Source organism: Oreochromis aureus, linkage group 1 (assembly GCF_013358895.1).
Source record: "Oreochromis aureus strain Israel breed Guangdong linkage group 1, ZZ_aureus, whole genome shotgun sequence".
In the NCBI taxonomy this organism is placed as follows: domain Eukaryota; kingdom Metazoa; phylum Chordata; class Actinopteri; order Cichliformes; family Cichlidae; genus Oreochromis; species Oreochromis aureus.
The window spans coordinates 29,020,016-29,035,707 of record NC_052942.1 but is presented as its reverse complement, the minus strand read 5'-3'; positions in this window follow the sequence as shown (position 1 = coordinate 29,035,707).

The following is a 15,692-nucleotide window of genomic DNA, read 5'->3' as shown; positions in this document are numbered from 1 at the left end:
TTTCAGGATAGCTTCTATTTAGATCATCTTCAAAGAAACCTACTTACCTTAAAATATTACATGGTATATTTGTTATTTTGATTCAGAGACCACACTATCAGCTTTATAGGCTATATAGACCATATAGGTACTGAAGTGCTTTGACTTAATGCTAATATCATCATGTTAATTGTAATTTGCTGATGTTTATCATCATGCTAAACAACGCAGATATAAACTCAAACACTGCAATTGGAATTGCTAGGGTTTTTTTTTTTTATTTCTTTTATGGGAACTGGAAACTATGCAATGTTTATTTGGACATTTAAAAATGAGAACTTCAAAGTAGCTGGGGCAGAAAAGTCAAGAGATTCTTAAAGGCATTGGTAAAGGCGGAATTCAGTCATTTTCGTAACCTTTTGATAATCAAGTAGCAGGTTATTAATAATGTTAATATTTGCATAATCCATCCAGTTATCATATTTCAGCTTTCACCAAAATGAGAAGCTGAATTCTCAGACCTATATTGTTGGTGTGACTAACAACACAAAATGCCATATTTTGGATGTGCTGTTGTGGTACCAATAGAGGCACACGTAAATTTAATAATATAGCTCCAAACATGTTTTGACTAATATCACAGGGAAATCAAAAAAGCAGAGAGTGTATGTAGAATGTTTCACATTCTGTACACCATGCCCCCTTTGCTTCAGGTAGGAACAATATTTATATTACCTCCAGCTCCGTTTCCACCTCCCCACAATTTCTGTCAGTAAATTTGTACAAACCGCCCAATTCAGAACCCCAAATAATCTGGTTCAAAGTTCCACAAAGAGGGGATGGACAATATAGAGAGAACATTAACTCAAAAATATATTTTGGTTCCTTCTTGATGACTATGTTTCTTTTGTTTTTATTGTTTTGTTTTCTCCCCAAACCAATAAATCCACAAAAGCGTTTGAACAGGATGTATTAAATATTGCATTATTATCTTTATGATTTCATCTGAAAACCAAAATCTGAAGTCTTGTTAGACAATCAATTTCACATCAGTTTGTACCTTTAGTATCTTCACAATATGTGTCTCCCTAAAGTGCATTTTAAGAACTTGGCTATCTGAGTTTATCAGCAGACACAGATGCATAGAGGTGTTTCAGTAAAGTGGACAAAGAGAAGAAGGAAGCTAGTGGTATCATGGAAACCTTATTATCTTTTACAATAGAGGCGCAAACTTGGAAAGCTATATAATTGGTTGGGAGGCTGCCTGTGCGTGCACAGTGTGAAAGGACCCTGTGCTACAGATGAGCCACAGTCAGAGCAATGTGGATTGGAATACATTAGACTGTAATAGATTTGTGGATATTCCTCACTTACCATCTGTAACTCAGTGTTGTGCTGCTCTGTGCTGCCTTATCTGTCCGTGAGTTGTCAGTGTCTACGTTATGCCAAAAAAATTTGTCAGGTCTGTGTAAGAATGGATGTGCATATATCATCTTACAATAAATGTATAAGAGCTGGGAGCCCTGTTAGTAACACTACACATGTTGTAATATTCACATTACAAGCAGTGCGACTAAGAGTAGCAGTAGAAATAATTGAGGCAAAAATTTATTTACAAAAAAAAAGATTGGTATCAGAACCATAGTTTCTCCCCTGCTCCTTTACTCCAAAGTGTATATAAAGATACCACAGCCATACATGAAATGCAACTCAATCAAGCTCCTGCTCCCAACGTATGGAGTATATGTCACTTAATACAGCTCTGAGTCCGGAGGACTCCAAAGGCAAAACAGGAAAGAAAAAAGAAACAGGTTGAGGCCAAGGGACAGCCAGAACTGAGACCAACAGTCAAGGGAACAGAGAAATGAGAAAGTGCTTACAGAGACTAGGCAACAGAAAGTTATACAGCACATACACATGGTTTAAGTCATTAAGGATTTTAATGTTTTAAAATCTCCTGTGTATACGAACATTTAATGGTAATTGAGATTTAAATAGAACATTTTTTTTCCCCAATCTATGCATTTGTTTTCCCTTTGTTTGACTTTTTGATAATCACAAATGGTAAAGTTTTGTTGTAATACTTTTCCAGTAACTTTTCAACAACAGAGCTGAAAGATAAGCCAGTCACTTTGGTGATTGTATTAACTGTTATCTAGCTGTTAGCACCAATGGAGAGCAAACATACTTAGCACGATGTTCTCTATCTGGTCCATGCTGAAGCAGAATACACACTTTATGCTGATTGTGCCTGTTAGTGTGTGTGTTTGTGTGCGTGTGTGTGTGTTTGTGTCAGCACATTTATGCAGAGAGTGTGCAAACACAGAAACAGATAAGCAGGCGATTCAGTGAGAGTGGGTATCAGACTAATTGGCCAGTAATAAAACCACTGGCTTAATTACTCACACGGATATTTAATTTGTTCGAAAAAGAAATCACAGGACTGGAAAAATCTGCACAAGGTCAGGGATGTATTGTAGTAAATCAGCAGTTAGGTCACAGGATAAAATGCCTTTTTGCCTGTCTATTTATCTGTCCAAAAATGATTTAAGTCTATCGATTCTCACAAGTTCTTTTCAGATAAGGTCACTTGTGAATGTGAAAACTACTGTTCATCTGGATATAGGGTCCGGATGAACAGAATCAACTTTTTAGGATCAATGCCAAAAGGCTGGTGGAAACTAAGAATAGGCCACAGCAACCTCTCGGAGCAAGAGTCAGTAAATATGACAAAGGCAAACATCCAACTACATGCCTTCAGAATGAAGAGCTGGACAGCATCAGGATCTGACATCACCCACCCTACTGGGTGAAGAAATGGCACCTAGCAACACAAAAAAGGGGGCTGCTAATACCTGGTTCTCATCAGAACCGGCTAACATAGGACAGATCATGGAGAATCTTCACAAGGGTATGACACCATTAAACTATTGACCGATTACTTGCCTCCATGATGTGGAAGCTATTCTTAGGGGTCATAGTAAAACAGCTGAGTAGCCACATGAGTCAATACATGAGCATAGATCAGCAAGGGACTGAAAATAACACCAGAAGGCCAAAGGACCAGCTCCTGGTTGACTAGAGCAGTAGGCCAGGAGACCAGGCCAGGCAGAGTGACCTGATAACTGCCTGGATAGACTACAAGAAATCCTGTGACTCAATGCCCCACACACTGTACAAGGATTCAAGAGTGGCGCGAACATCATTTCTGTATATGAATGACATCAAAGCCAATGTCCTCAAATCTACAGTAGGACATTGAGATGTCATTCGGACTTGATAATGAATGCTGCAAAGAGAGAGAAGGTAATCCAGACTGAAGTGGAGGAGCTACTAGAAGGCAGAATAGCAGATATACAGGTCTCAGGCAACCGAATCCATGATAAAGATGCAAAAAGGTCAGCCACAGCCAAATACCTCCAAAACGTAATAGCCCTTTTCCACTAGTACCTACTCGGCTCAGCTTGACTCAATTTGGTTTTTCATTCAGTAACACTTAAAACCTATTACCCGCTTGGCATTAGGGCGATATGAGGAAAATCTAATATCACGATACTCAATATATACTGCGATACGTCTTGAGCCCCAGCACCCCTGGTACAGGGGGAGAAGGGGGTGTGCTGCAGTTTATGTGAAGTCAAGTTTTTTATGTAAATATCAGCATGCGCGGTATCCACAGAAAGCTCCGAATCTCAGCTAAACGCTCATATAAACCATTTCTACAACCAACAAACAGCGAAAATAACAAAAAATTAAAAGAGCATGTACATAATTTTCCAAAATGTGCCTAAACACAAACAACAAAGCCACAAGCTTTCTCGACTTTATGTAACCAAGCAAGCGGCACATTGTCTAAAAGCAGAGATCTCACAGATTCCAAAACTGCTAGTTTCGTCATGCTCCGATGAAAATTCACTGAACCAGCCTCAAAAGAAGAGCACAAATATGCTTCTTGTTCTATAAACAATAAAATGGAATTAGACTTACCGTGCTGCTTCTCTTACCGTTGTAGCTCCAATCACAGCTGGTTTATTTTAAGTTTTTTTGGTGTGGGGAGACCTTCACATGCAGATTTTAAAACAGTCTTAATTTGGCAGTGGATGACTTTTCAGCTGACATAATAATTTTTTGATACTGCTACCATTTGTTGCAATAGTTTTATGGCATGTTTTGTAAATTTCCGCATTTTATTTGACATCCTTGTGAAATCCAAACGACGACCGACGAGGCCATATTTTTCCCTAAACACGCATGCTCCGGGTAGAAGACTTTCCGTTTGCGAGGGGGGATCAATGATGCATTTGTTGCATGTGGGAGAAAAAAACTCACACTGAATTATGTGGAGACAGCTTAATATTTCCATGGCAACCTATTCTCTGTGGTTACATAAAGCCATTTTAACCATGGTGCGTTAAAAGACGATACATCGAGTATATTCAATAGATCCTCATCCCTACTTGGCAGCGGTTCCAAATGAGCTGAGTCAATTGAAAATGTGACATCAACAAACTGTATGCCGCCAATTGGCCAGTTAGTGGCATCACTTGACAAGTTATCAGAGTGACTCTCTCACAAAAATTAAAACCATTTTTGAAATCCGACAGCAAGGAAATGGCTGCACAAGACCAACGCTATGGTCCCTGAGTGAGTCTCACAAAAACCATAGACTGAGCAACAGTTATACATGGTAAGCCCCCATTGTTGTGTTTATAACACATCCAAATGATGTCACAGTACTTTTAGCCCCATTGCTATGTTGACCCAAGTTGGTCCTCAATTGTAATGATAAATGACCAAAATCCAGTAGAGCTGAATCGAGTCGAGCTGAGTCAAGCCAAGTAGGTACGAGTGAAACAGGTGCTGAGAAGTCAGCTGAACGGTAGGAATAGGATCCAAGCCATCAATACATAAACCATACTCCACCCGAAATCCAACACCCTGAGGCTCTATAAGCTACAGAAGGCAGGAGGGCAAGGATTATTGAGTGTCATAGCCACAATCCAGCATCAAAACTGAGAATCTGCGATTACATCAGAAAGATGACCTCCCTCACTCGTGAAAAGAGCTGCTCCAAGAATAACTCAGGACACCTTTATTTGCCACTTAAACCTTGTCGCATTTCATGATATAGCATCAAAATTGATACCACATTTGCTGGTGCAAACTTCTGTTCTGGTGTCAATTTAGTTGGTTGTGCACTTCTTGATTTTTGTAAACTGGAGCATGGTGGTGCTGCCACTGAACCTGGGTTGAAGACTTGAGTGTAAGATTGCTTTGGTTTTACCCCCATTTTAATAATATATCTGTTTCAAAGCTCACATATTACACAGTTGGGTATTTTGCAACAGTTTGAAAATACAACACATTGTGAAAAATAAAACTATGGAAAAAACACTCTGCAATGCCTTCTTCCAGTTCTGATTTCTTTTTCTGCTATATGAGTGCTGAGGTAGTGGCAACACATATTGGTCAGGAGAATACTACAGTTGCTACTTGCTAGTTGCTCCTTAATGGTGAGCATAAATGAAAGTGACTGTGTGATGACATTGCAGCAGCACACGAAGTAGCCAATGCAAAAGCCATACTGGCACCTTTAGGCAGCTGAAAACAGAAAGCCATAAGGAACAGGAAAGGGAAGTATCATGGACAACCACCCCCCTGCATGGGATGTACCATAAACACTTTAGTCCACACTTTTTGAGAATCTTTAACAGCTTTTAAAAGTGTAAACCCACAAATTCCGATCTGACAATTTAAATGTTGCTGCAGAATTCAAGACACATCAGACCAGGCAACATTTTTCCAATCTTGTTCAATTTTTGTGTGAATTGTAACCTCAGCTTCGTGTTTGTAGCCTTAGCAGATCACTGAGAAGGGCGATCTGCTTTAGGGCTGGATCCCTTAAATTGATGTGTTGTGCATTGTTCACTGTTGCCTCACAGCAAAAAGTTCCTGAGTTCAACCAGATTACCATCTGGCCAGGGCCTTTCTTTGTGGAGTTCTGTGAGGATGTTCTCCCTTGTCTGTGTGGATACTATGGCTTCTTCCCACAGTCCAAACACATGCAATTAGTGGGGTTGGGTTAATCGGTGATTCTAAATTGCCCATAGCTGTGAATATGGCTGGGAATGATTGTCTGTCTTTCTCTGTTAGCCCTGTGACAGACTGGCGACCTGTCCGGTGTACCCTACCACTTGCCCTTTGGCAGCTGGGATAGGCCACAGCCCCCCGTGACCCTGAATTGGATAAGTGGATGAAGATGGATGGATAGAGGGATAGACACTCCTAAACCATGTGGAAAGCCATCCTAGAAGAGTTTAAACTGTTATAAATGAAGCAGGTAGGTCACCATCATATGAAACCCTATGCATTTAGAACGGGATGTCACTGACGTTTATATGGTGGGAAAGCAGATGAGTGAATACTTTTGGCAATTAAGTGTATAAAGATTCCTCTTAGTGCTTCATGATCACACATACCAACCTCTTGCTTTCTCTCTTTTATTTTGTTTCTCTTACATTAGACACAACACACACATGTACACACAAACGTGCTCTTACTACTCTAACTCAGTATATCTTGATCACTATAACAACGAGTCCATTTACAGATAAAAGGATAGTAGAAAAATCAAAGAAATACTTTTAAGGATCCCTGTGATGGACTAGGTAGCAATATATAGAGTTAAATAAATATTCAAAATGAATTATTCTAGAAGCCAGCTTGATTTTGAATTGTTAAATATTAAACAATGATGGCAACATTATTATTACTCTATTATGATTGCAATGATAACACACAATAATTTACTATATATACTCTCCTATTTTGACTCCATAATTAATTAGTCTCTTCTTTTTTATCATCATCTTTCTTTTATTTCTCTGTAAGTAAATGCTTCTCTGACTCTGGAAGATAGCTTGTATGTGAATTAAGGAATTTTCATTTTTTTATCCTTTAAACTCATGTCTTTTATATAAAAAATGAATAAACAATAAGTGTTACATTCCTTAACAGCAACATTAGCTTGTTGTTCACATTGACTATTAACTTATAATTGCTTCTGGTCTGTAGTGTATGAATGGATAGCTTAGCTGCACCAGTTTAAAACTTAAAAACAAAAGGTAGTACCAGGGAAGTATCTCTTGTAAAATGTTGTGAATTTAAAACAGTCTGAAGCTGCATTTTCTGATTCCACCTGCTTCTTGTACACGAGCCATTCCTGTCTCTGTTGTTGTGTATGACCTTGCTTAGCCCAAATCAATAGTTGTGATTTTTAAGTCACTTTGATTCCATTTAGATGCCAATGAACATTAGTATTCATGAGGACCGCTCACGGTCTTCAGTATTTACCAATTTCAAATAAAGTTGCATTGATTATCTTATTCTGTCTTTTTGGCCCACCTAATATTTTGAATTTGGAATGATAAAAAGAATATATTTTATTAAACTATGACTGACATAAGCTAAACATGGAGGCTAAACATGTAACAGTGGGAAAGGCAATAGGATTATCACAGAAGAGTCTGTAAGTATGCTACCAGGTCTTTGGGGCTATATAGCTGCCCTTCTGTGTTAAATCTCAGGAAAACTCTTGGAATAACTGAGGCATTTAATTTAAAACCACATATTTGAAATCTATTGTGGCACAAGAAAGGTCACATTTTCATGCCAATTCATCCAATATTTATTGGAATGCTTTCGTCAAAATGTGGTGCTATTGTTAAAGTTACAGGATTACTAAACTATTGTAGGCTGTTACTGTCTGAAGGTTGATTATAATTGATTATATTCCACATACCCAACATAGTATCATGTAATTATAGGTACATAGAGTTGCAGTTAAGACACAATTTTTATGCCAAGTCATTGTCAGTGGCAGTGGTTTGAGCTAGTTAGAGTGAAGATGTCATTCCTTGAGACTACAACATGAAATTAAACCTTAAAATATGATTACTAATAATTTAATAAATGAAAAGTTTGCTATTATTACATAATTTCATTATACCAGCCTGTATATATATATTTTGTATGTGGAGTGTGTGTGCAGACTTCACTTGTTTTGTTCAGCTAAAATCAGAAAACTGATGGTGCAGTTCATCCAGGTGATTGGAAGTAATGTTGGAAATGTTGCTTACTCTAATGAGTCTCAATTTCTGCTGCAACATTTGGATGTAAGGGCCAGAATTTTTAGTAATAAACATGCATACATCCTGCATCATATGAACAGTTTAAGCTGCTGGTGGTGTAATGATGAGGAAATTGATTATGGAAATTATGCAACTATGAGGAAATTAAACAATTTCCTCTGGGATCAATAAAGTATTCAGATTCTGATTGATTCTGATGATGTGGTGGATAGTTTTTCTTAGTACACATTGGGAACCTTAGTGCCTGATGACCATCATTTATACGCCACTGACTATATGCATCCCTTTATGATCACAGTGCAAACAGTGGAAGTGACCGCTTCTAGCAGGATAAGGTGCCATGTCAGAAAGCTTAAATAATCTCAAACTGGCTTCTTAATCATCACAACATGAACTCGTAATCAAATGGCCTCCACAGTCACCAGATCACATTCTAAAAGAGTACCTTTGGGATGTAGTGGAACATGAGATTCTCATTCATGTGCAGCCACACATCTGCAGCAACTGTTTAATGTTATCACGTCAATATGCACCAAAATCCCAAAAGAATTTTTCCAGCATCTTGTTGAATCTGTGACAGGAAGTCAAATGGTAGTCCAACCTGGTATTAGGTGACCAGAGAGTATGTTTACTATCGCATAGACCAGCATGTGCAGAAAATCATAAAACTGTGTGTGAAAAGAAGATGTGACCTTTTTTCTGTATAGTAAATCATTCTCGTGAGACCCTGAAACATTTATCAGAACAATTCAGCATTGTACCCTCAGATTTCTGCCACTGAAGTAGCATTTAAAAACGCCACAGTAGAGCAGTGTTTGATGAATAATGTAAAGAGGACAATCATAAGGATGTAGAAGTTTTCCCCCCTAGAGTGTCTAGAATAAACCACATAAGACCTCCAGTGGTTGAATATCAAACAAGTGAAATTCACTCCTCAAGCATAACAGAATGTTTCCTGTGTAAGTTTGCCACTCCTTTGAGAGCAATGCACATGTTAAAGTGTGTATGTGTGAAGCTCTCAGCCATGAGATGTACTGGTATTCTCAAGAGGGAAGAAAGAATGGAGGTAAGACAGGTAGAAAAAGTAAAGTCCTGAATTGTACTTCTTTAAATGTGATTCTCTTAATCTCTGTTTTAAAGCCTACTGATGGCTCAGTTTTTGAAAAACTTGAGTTATATAACTGAATATAATGTACCTGACACAGCAAGCCTTTCTTTCTTGTTTTTTTTTTTTTTTTTGGTATAAAAATATACATATATAACATTTAAATAGTTCAATTTAAGTGTCATACCATGTAGTAAAAGTTGTGATTTTACTTTAGATATTAAAAAAATGTTCAAATTCAGCAAGCAATTTTGGTCTATTGTGGTTCACAATCCTATTTTCAGAGATTAAACACTGTTAAGTTACTAAAAGATACTTAGGAATAGGTTTGTGCGATACACCCCCCCAAAATAGTCAATCTTTCAGCAACAGTGCAAAAAATCGGGTCAAAAATGAGCAGATCAGATGATGGAGTTTTATCTATGTGTTTATCTCTGTAAGCAGCAAGGCAGGTTTGATCGGGAGAATCAATATGTTGATGTTGATGCAAGTGGAACTCTTAACCTAGGGGCGGCTGTAGCTCAGGAGGTAGAGCAGGTCATCTACTAATCAGACAGTTGGTGGTTTGATCCCTGTCTGCTCCAGTCTGCTTACCAAATAACCGATATCTGCTCTCTGATGCATTCATTGGTGTATGAATGTGTGTGAGTGTTAGAAAAAACATAGAAAAAGCTTAGAAAAAAGTGCTTGTATAAATGGCTGTGAATGGGTGAATGAGGCAAGTTTTATAAAGAGCTTTGAGTGCTCGGGTAGAGTAGAAAAACATAATATAAGATCCATTTATCTAACTCAAAGACAGAACCAGTGTTGTGTCTACGCATGACAGACCAAAGATATAAAGTACCAGTTTTACATTTTATTTTTAGGCACATATTAGACATTGTGTACAGTGTGCGGACAAGTGGAGGACAAAGTGTCAGGACTAAAAAACTATCCACAGCAAATGAACAGCATTTTGAAGTCATGTCCTTAGGAAGTTAAAAAAGAAAAAAAGTCCAGCAAAGACATGCCACAAAGACATGCCAGGGTCTGAGAGATGAATCTTGATCTACTGAAGCCTCTTCAGAAATGGTCTCAGTGGAAGGGTGACTTCTAAGAAGCCATGCTTAAGGAAAAAAAAGATGGAAAAAAAAGTTGAGATGTTTCAAATTACACAAGACCTAAACTGATAATCAATGGCAATAGGTCTTATGGAGTGATGAATCAAAGTGTAATATTTTAACATGATTAAAGCAGTGTGGGATCATCTTGACAGAGAACAGAACAAAATGTAGCCAACATCCAGAGAAGATCTTTGTAATGTTTTTCAAGAAGGCTGATGAACTGTTGCTTAAAAAATTCTTAAAAAATAAATAAAGAGAATTCAGACTACGTTGAAGAATGAAGATGGTTATATCAAACACTGACTTTCAAGTTTTTTAGTATTGGACAAGCACTGCATGTTTCATTTTCCATACTCCAAATTTTAAAAAAAAGAAAAAAAAAAGAAATGAGGGGTGGCTTAAGAGTTTTGCACAGTATGGTACATTGATAAAAAGTTGCTTCCTATATTGGCAACTCCCTCTCCCTCCGACACTGTTCTTCTCACATCAAAATTCCAGTACTGAGTACCAGAAATAAACGTGACCCTGCTAAACATTTGGGGTGGCAAAGCTTTTAGCGCCAAGCACACAGCAATTCACCCACAACAATCCTGCATATATTCTAACAATATTTCCCCATGCCACTGCAAATAAATAAGCAGATACTATCACTGCAGTACCAGGTGCAAAATAAGACATTGTTTTATTTTTAAGCATTAAATAATGGCAAAATTAGCACATAATAAATTAGTAGCTGCTATTATGTTTGTATAACTCATTTAATTATGCTCCAAATATGCTGTATTGTTTTTTTATAGGAACATTATGGCAATATGTAGTTGGCTTATTCATAGTGAGAAACCCAGAAAAAATATATTAATGCAAACCTTGATAATTGTATGTTAATTGTAGGCAACTTTCTCTATGTAACCAGGATTTCTCAGCAGCAAAACTTGGAACTATCAGTAAGGAACCCTGGTAAATCTTTGAATTAAGCAGGCACATACAAGTTCAAGACGACTGCAGTCACAGTCAGTAAGAAATCCTACCTCCCCAGTGTCGAAGACAACAAATGAAGGAGAACAGTGCAGCCCTGAACCATTCAGCTCAAACCACTCCACCTAGCTCTCCACTAAGAGGCAGCTTAGAGTAGAAAGCACACATTAATTAAACTTCTATCAGTACATCTCTGCCTAGTTGAGTTGAGGGAGTAAAGGAGTGGAGGAGAGAGTAAAAAGAAAAAGAGATGGGAAGAGAAAAAAAAAGCTTTATGTCAGCTTTGATACTGTGCCTGTAAGATGACAGGATTTTTTTATAATTATTCCTTTTTTAAACCTATAAGAGCAAGCTATAATATATAAAAGTCAATACGAATGTCAGTGAGGAAAAAAAAAACGAAAAATATATACTCGCATGCATGGATCTGATTGTGACAGAGAGAGAACAGCCTTGTCTCAAACAGACCTTGCAGTTTATTGTGAGAATAGAAAGCCTCCTGCTAAAGCCAAAGGCTGAAACTTAGAGAAAATAATTTGAGTAAAAATAGCCGAAAACCTCAACTATATGACACCCATCACTTTTCTCAGCTCTTTAGACTGAAGTGAGCAAGCTAAACAGGAACAGCCTGTTATAAGAAGGTCAAGAGCAGACAGAGCTGTTATACTTACTGTACATTTTTACATCCGATATCTATTTTAGCCGCCATAGAACAGCAATCGGAGTCAGTGTGGGGAAATACCGAAATAACAGGCAGAATGACAAAAAAGACAGACCAAAAGTAATGGTTAGAAAAAGAAAGCGTATGCCAAAAAAAAAAAAAAAAAAAAAGGCGTTTATAGACAGCGATAATGTTAGTGCAAGTGAGAAGATAATCGCACACTTCAGTGGAGTGTAAATTACTTCTTATTACTGTATTCATTGTGATGGTATTACTTTGTGGTGACATCCTAAACTGAGGTGCTGAAAGACAGAACACATTTGTGTCGCTTCATTACACTTGTGCAAACATTTTAAAGATTAGGTGTCACGGTGAGTAGAGTGAGCCATGTGGAAATATTAAAGGAGGATCCAGTCGCAGGCACTCGTGAAGGTGAGGTGGTTTATTGAACACAAAATGCAAATGGAGAAACAGCAAACGGGACTGAAAACTATCTAAACTGAGAACAACTAAACTACTGGACACAAACCAGGACCTGAACATGAAGGAGGATGAGCAGAGGTAAAAGACGACGGACAGCAGGGAGACACACAAACAAACAGAAAACAAGGAGCACAAGAGTTCAGATCAGTCCATAACAGAAGAAAACAGTCCAAGAACAAAACCAAACCAGAGCTCAACAAGAGTCCATGAAAAGTCCAAAAAACACAAGAAAACAGTTCAACACAAAAAAGGAGCACTCATGAGTCCACAGTAAGGTCTGGGGGTCGACCCGTGTAGACGAAAACAGCGGCGACGAGCCAACAGTTCAGGGGGCCAGCCGTGCACACGGCAATGGCGGCGACAGGCAAACAGTTCTGGAGGCCGACCGTGCACACGGCAACGGCAGCGGCGCAGGCAAAATCAATCTGGAGGCCGACCACTTGGAAGGCAGTGGCGGCCACTGAGCAGGTCCGGAGGTCGGCCGCGATGCCAGTGGCGGCCGTCCTCGACGGCCATGATGCCAACTTAGAGGCCTGGAAAACGGCCGGCAGAGGCGAGGTGGAACAGGGCGGGCTGGGTCCCATGACGGTGTGGCAACCGCAGGACCAGACGAGGCCGGACCAGACGAGGCCGGACCAGGCGTGGATGAAGACACAGAGGCCGGACCACGCGTGGATGAAGACACGGCTGCGGAACCTGACGGCAGCGTGGCGGCTGCGGAACCTGATAGCGGTGATGCTGCAGGCGACGATGTGGATGCTGCAGGCGACGGTGTGGATGCTGCAGGCGACGGTGTAGAAGTCGCAGGTGATGATTCAGCAGGTGACGGCTGAACAGACTTCCCCGGACCATCAGCTGACATGAGGATGTGCTGGCTGGGTCCTCCTGAACCCCCAGGTGACGAAACTTGAGGCTGGACGGGCTCCTCGGGCCCTCCAGCTGACGAAACTTCCGACGTAGCAAGATGCTGGCTGGGTTCTCCTGAACCCCCAGCTGACAATACTTGAGGCTGGCTGGGTTCTCCCGAACCCCCAGCAGACGTGGCTTGAGACTGGACGAGCTCCTCGGGCCCTCCAGTGGAGACAGACACTGAAGCAGCAGGTACTGAGACCTCTGGCAGTGTGGACACTGGCTGGGGCTGAGCAGCACAGTGGCTTGACTCAGGCAGCAACAGTGGGATGCAGTCCTCGGAGGGGTGAAAGTGTTCCCCAATACACTCAGCAGAGGACGGAGGCGGACGGGTGAACTCACTTGAACTCTCAGGGGGTGCTGAGAGCCAAGACTGTTCTGGTGAGTTCTTTGGGTGAGCTGCTGGCGCTGGCGTCTTGACCTCTAGAGGTCCAGAGTTGGCTGGTGACTGACACCCAGCCTCTGGGGAGGCCCTAGAGGGAGCAACTGTCTCTGAGAAGGCCAGCTTAAGAGAACCAGCAGATGTAATGATGAAGTGTGTTCCCTGCTCGTAATGAGACGGTGAGGATGGTGACTGAATGAACGAGTGGGTAGGCTGCTGAACTAGTGGCAACTGAACTACAGGTAACGAAGATGGCGGTAGCGGAGGTGTAACAGGTGGTGGAGTGGCTGACTGAACTGCGGGCAGCGGGGCAGCCGACTGAACTGCGGGCAGCCGGGCAGCCGACTGAACTGCGGGCAGCCGGGCAGCCGACTGAACTGCGGGCAGCCGGGCAGCCGACTGAACTGCGGGCAGCCGGGCAGCCGACTGAACTGCGGGCAGCCGGGCAGCCGACTGAACTGCGGGCAGCCGGGCAGCCGACTGAACTGCGGGCAGCCGGGCAGCCGACTGAACTGCGGGCAGCCGGGCAGCCGGGCAGCCGACTGAACTGCGGGCAGCCGGGCAGCCGACTGAACTGCGGGCGGCCGGGCAGCTGGGCAGCCCGACTGCCCGACTGAACTGCGGGCGGCCGGGCAGCTGGGCAGCCCGACTGCCCGACTGAACTGCGGGCGGCCGGGCTGCAGACTGAACTGCGGGCAGCCGGACCCCACATTGAATTGTGGTGAAGGTGTGGATGGGGGGGTATGGTCAGGAAAAACTGTTTCAGGGAAGTTTATTGCTTTGCCTAAAGGAACTGATGCAGACGAAAAGGCTCCCCGAACATATTCATTCCCTAAACTCGTAGTGCTAGACTCAGTAACTCCAGGCTTAGAAACAACAGCGTGAACACAGTCATTAACCCTGAATGTGGGCTCAGCAAAGGCAGTCTTTGGAGCAGTGGCCATGGGTGAGACGGAAAAATCATTGTTATCTTCAGAAGACACACAAAAAATAGCTCCAGAAAACACAGTCACAGAATCTGACGCAGCAGAAAAAGTGTCCCTTTCACTCACCACAGCCGGCAGCTTACACATCCCGACATCCGGCTGTGGGGTGCCACGCCGGCGGCGCGAACATCGCTTCTTTCTTGGAGACGGCTCCGACGGGCCGGGTAATTCCTCGTCCAGCGGTTCGGACGGCACGTCCTCCGTTGAAGCGAGCAGGCGAGCGGTAGCGGTGGGGGGGGTGTAGGTGAAGCTCGTGGAGAATGAAATTCTGTACGAGCGGATGCAGAGAGTCCAATAGCCAGGGATAACCGGAAATAAGGTGTTGTAGGTTGGCTTCCACAGTGTAAAGAGACGCTTCTCCCTCATGCTCTAACCACTGGTTGATCAATTCGGAAGCAGAGTCGACAACGGCCTCCTGAAGCTCCCTGGGTGGGCTGAACGCCGCTGGATCGTACTGTCACGGCGAGTAGAGTGAGCCGTGTGGAAATATTAAAGGAGGATCCAGTCGCAGGCACTCATGAAGGTGAGGTGGTTTATTGAACACAAAATGCAAATGGAGAAACAGCAAACGGGACTGAAAACTATCTAAACTGAGAACAACTAAACTGCTGGACACAAACCAGGACCTGAACATGAAGGAGGATGAGCAGAGGTAAAAGACGACGGACAGCAGGGAGACACACAGATGAAGCAGCGTGGATACACAGACGGACCAGCAACTACAATGACAGAAGACGCGACTGAAATACACACAGAGAAACACAGGGAGATTACACACAGGTGGGGGAAACAGCTGGGAGTAATCAACAAGACGAGACAAGAGGTAAAACTGAACACACTCACATGAGACCCAGACCTTCACAATAAAACAGGAAGCAAGAAATCACTACACAAAGACGCAGACTCAACACTGAGAGACAGAGAAAATGACACATGGAACTAAACCCACACAAAACATG